Source organism: Urocitellus parryii, chromosome X (genome assembly GCF_045843805.1).
Source record: "Urocitellus parryii isolate mUroPar1 chromosome X, mUroPar1.hap1, whole genome shotgun sequence".
In the NCBI taxonomy this organism is placed as follows: Eukaryota; Metazoa; Chordata; class Mammalia; order Rodentia; family Sciuridae; genus Urocitellus; species Urocitellus parryii.
Genome location: NC_135547.1, coordinates 68,601,638 through 68,606,231, shown reverse-complemented (window position 1 = coordinate 68,606,231; position 4,594 = coordinate 68,601,638). Strand labels below are relative to the sequence as shown.

General features: G+C 35.7%; 1 pseudogene; it reads right to left on the bottom strand.

The window, feature by feature from the left end:
- Window positions 1-3,754: 3,754 nt before the first annotated feature.
- On the bottom strand, window positions 3,755-3,896 carry LOC113197834 (U2 spliceosomal RNA; annotated as a pseudogene).
- Window positions 3,897-4,594: the final 698 nt, after the last annotated feature.

The window sequence follows — 4,594 nt, the reverse complement described above, 5'->3', positions numbered from 1 at the left end:
GCATCTAGGGAGTGAACACTCTCTCTCTCTTTGCTTTCTGATTATGTAAACTGCTTCCCTCTGCTATACTCTTCCACCATGATGTTCTGCCTCACCTCCAGCCTTGAGGAATGGAGCAGTATTTCTATAGACTAAGACTTCTGACTGTGAGCCCACAAATAAACCTTTACTCCCTTACAGTTGTTTTGTTCAGTTCCTTTCATTGCAGGACTAAAAAAGGAAAATAAAATAGAAAATGGTACCAAGGAGTGGGATATCTATTCTAATCTGTGACTAACCTGACCATGTGTTTCAGAATATTGGGAGCATTTTGAAATTGGTGCTAAAAATTTTGAGATGCTTCACAGTGCAAACTGGAAATGCTTTAGATTTCTGTAAGCAGAACTTAATCACCTATTTTTATGGGACCTCTGTGGACAGTGAAGACAGGGCTCAAGAGGGTAAGGGAAAAAAACTCTATTGGAATTTGAAGTAGAGGCTATTTGTGTTATGTTCTGGCTGAGAAGTTGTCTGCATTTTGTTCATGTCCTGGGACTTTCTAAGAAGCCAATTCTAAAAGCAATGGACTTTTTATTCTGGTGCAAGAAATGACTAGGCAGTATACCATTCAGGCAATGGCATGGATGTTTTGGGGAGATTTTATCCAAATTTATTGTGATAATCATGAGAAGAAAGCAGAACAGAAAGTTTTGCAAAAAGTGGACTTGAAAGGTCAGAGTAAAACTGGGGCTAAGGAAGTTGCAATTATTAAAAACATTACTGACAATAAATGCTAAAGACTTCACCTAGAGACAATAATAAAGATAACTTAAGGGCATCTCAGGAGCTGACAAAACTAGACTCATCTAAACTCAAAAAAGTAAAGGTGTGAAAATTCTCTTGAGAAGAGAGCAGTGGGGCACTCTTCTCACACAAGGCAGTCTAGGAAGTTTTTTCAACATGCTCAGCCACCCAGACATGCAGTGGCTGCTACACAAAGAGTCCCTGGAGGCTAGGCTAGTGCTCAAGATGGTGGCACTCCTTGTCATCAACCACATGTTACTGGTTCTTAAGGAATACATGATGCTGGAGTTAAGGGTTAATGGAGGCTTCCACCAAGATTTCAAAGGAAGGCCTGGGAGGCCAGAAAAAAATGCTTCAGGGTTGGAGTCCCTGTGGTAAACCCATGAGAAATCAAAACATGGAGGTGTGTTGAGAAAGCCAAAGCTGTAGTGGACACCTGAGATTAAGAAATGCCAGTAATGTGGAACATCATCCTAGGAAAGCTGCAGGAATTGCGCAGAGATAAGCCAACAGAAAGGCCACTTTGGCTGCATCCAACAGGGCCACAGAAGCAGTTACCACTACACAAACCCTTTGGAGAGAACATTATGATGTCATGTGCCCCAGATGCCAGATGTGGAGCTACAAGGCTTGTTTGCTCAGCTGGATTTCGGTCTTGCTTTGGTCACATCCCTTCTTTCTATTCCCCTATTTCGTGAATGATAATTTTCACTCATTACTTTTATATGTTGGAAATATGTAAATTGCTTTTAATTTTACCAGAACTTGCAATGTTAGATTTCCTTGAGCCTCAGAGAAGACTTTGGACTTAAACTTTGAGCAATCCCAGAACTCTTGAGACTATGGGGACTCCTGGAAATGGACTAAATGTATTTTCTATTGTCAGATGAGTGTGAGCTTTGGGGGACCAGGAGAGGAATATTATGTTTTGGATAATGAGATGTCCCTCAAAAGCTCACATGGGAGACAATACAAGAAGGTTTAGAGGAGAAATGATTGCATTGTAAGAGTATTAACTCAATCAGTAATTTAATTCTGATAGGGATTAACTGAGTGGTAACTGAAATAATAGGGTGTGGCTGGAGAAGTTGCTAATTGGGCATGGCTATGTTGTTTATATTTTGCATCTCAGGAGAGGAGAGTCTCTCTCTCTGCTTTCTGATTATGTGAGCTGCTTTCTTCTATCACACTCTTCCACCATGCTGTTATGCCTCAACTCCAGTCCTGAGGAATAAAGCAGGCCTTTTATGGACTAAGACTTCTAAATGTAAACCCTCAAATAAACCCTTCCTCATTTATAGTTGTTTTCTGGTCAGGTATTTTAGTCACAACACCAAAAAAATCTGACTAAAACAATGTCATTTTACATTATTTCTAACAGCCATCATAAAATACCTATATCAGGTATGTTAAAGAAGCATGTTCCAACTTCATAGAGTCTAGTGGTAATTTTGCCTATCCTCAATACCAAATTCAAATTTTTCATTTAAGTATTTCATAATCAGTTATCATGTGTCAAATATCTGATGTTTTAAAACATACTTGAATTAGTAATAAATCTCAAATGAAAATAATATTTCAGAGACATGTTCCATCTTATTTCATAGAGCAGACATTGGATATTATCATTCTATCAAACATCATGTTGAATTTCTTCAGTTCAGCCCCATTAAAAAATGTCCATGATTACAGAAAAATTGCCATTTCAAAATGACTTGTAAGAGCAATAATAAAACACAAGTGCTAGGGATATTCCAAAGCAAGGTCCTTATTTATTTCCCCAAAGCCTTGGGAATTGTAATTCTTTTAAGGACCAGATTCATATTCTTCAATTAATCACCTCGGACCAAGCACCAATAGTAGCCACAGATATGACATTTTAAAACATCCCAAAATAGCAATAATTAAAAGCAAATTCCAGGAGTATTCCAGAGGCATTATGTTACTTAACTAACAAGAATGTCATGGAAATGTGTCAGTGTATTAAGAACCAGTTTAAGATGCTTAGCCCAGTGGTCAAAATAGCAAAAATATATAACATTAAAAAATATTTGCAATGGCAGAAAATAAATGCAACAGTAAAGCATGTTCAAAGACATATATTTAATTAATTCCTAGATATGGATATTAAACTTGTTATTCTTTCAAGTTCCAGGTTTGCATTTTTCAGTGCAGACCACTAGTGCTAGTGCTAAAAATATCTACACATATTCTCTTTCAACAGTGCTTGTAAGAGAAATAAGGTAAAGAAAGTGCTAGGGATGTTTAAGTGGTAGGTATTCAGTTAATAAAAGGTTCAGAATTGGAAATTTTCATTGTGCTATGTTTACATTCTTATATGTTTACATTATTTACTTCACCCCTTTAGTGAAAATGCTTATCATACCTAACTAGTTGCAATTGAATTGAGTCTTGTACAGCTAGTAGTGAAAGAAAAGTGTTGGCAATGTTCCAAAGGCAGTTTATAACTTAATCCATCCACCAACACTGGGAAATTTATTTTTTCCAACATAAGGTTAACAATTTAAACTTTAGCATCTTAAGATTAGTGCTTATTATGGAAACATAACTGTCATTTTTAAAAAGGATTTTTAGAACAGCAGTGTAATGGAAGTGCTAAGAATATTCAAAGTTAGGTTCTTCTAATTCTTCAAGAGGGTATTGGACATATTATTCTTCTCACCACCATGCTTACATTATTTTTTCAGTGTCTTAGTACTGGTGTCCATTATATCAGAATATATGCAGTTACAATATATTTGTAAGAACATCAGTGAAGCACAAGTGCCAGACATGTTACAAATGCATATTTTTACTTAATTCATCAAAGGGCACTGGATATCATCATTTTTCCTGCACACATATGTCATTTTTATATCAGTTCCAAAAAGATAACCAAATATCTCCCACTGTGAAATGACTGATAAGAACAGCAAAGAAAACAGGTGTGGTGGCACATGCATATAATCCCAGAGGTTCGGGAGGCGAGGCAGGAATATTGTAAATTCAAATCCAGCCTTCACAACTTAGTGAAGCATTTAGTGAATCAGCAAGACCTTGTATCTAAATAAAATATACTACACTTGATCTTAGCCAAAAGGCCGAGAAGCGATTCTAAATAAAATATAAAAATGGCTTTGGTTGTGGCTCAATGGTTGAGCACCCCTGGATTCAATGCTCAATACAAAACAAACAAACAAACAAAAAAACTAGCAAAGGAACCCAAGTACTATGAGTTTTACAAATATAGCTTCTTGCTTAATTCATCTTGAGTCTATTGAAAATTGTCATTATTTCCAACATAGGTTCACATTTTCATTTTAGTCCCTTAAAACTAGTGTACATTGTGGACAAATAAATGAAATTTTATGTGTGTAGTAAAAATTTCAATTAAATAAAAGTCCCATAAATGTTTCAAAGATGTTTCTCACTAATTTCATACAGAATGTATTGTAAATTGTCAATATTTCCAGCAACATGTTCACATTATATATTCCAGCCCATTATGACTGGTCCCCATTATAGAATAATATCTACCATTTTCAAAGAACATGTAAGAACAGCAATGCACCACACTGCAAGGACTGTTCCAAATGCAAACTATTGCTCAATTAATGCATAGGACTTTGGGACTTGTCAGTATTTGAAGTACAGGGTTTATATTTTGCAGTCCTTTAGGAACATTGTAAATTACAACAAAATATTTGCCATATTAAAAGGATTTGTAAAAACAACAATCAAACACTGTGGTAGGAATTTTCTTCTAAAATTTTCAAGAGGACATTGGTAATTATAATTCTTTTCATCAACA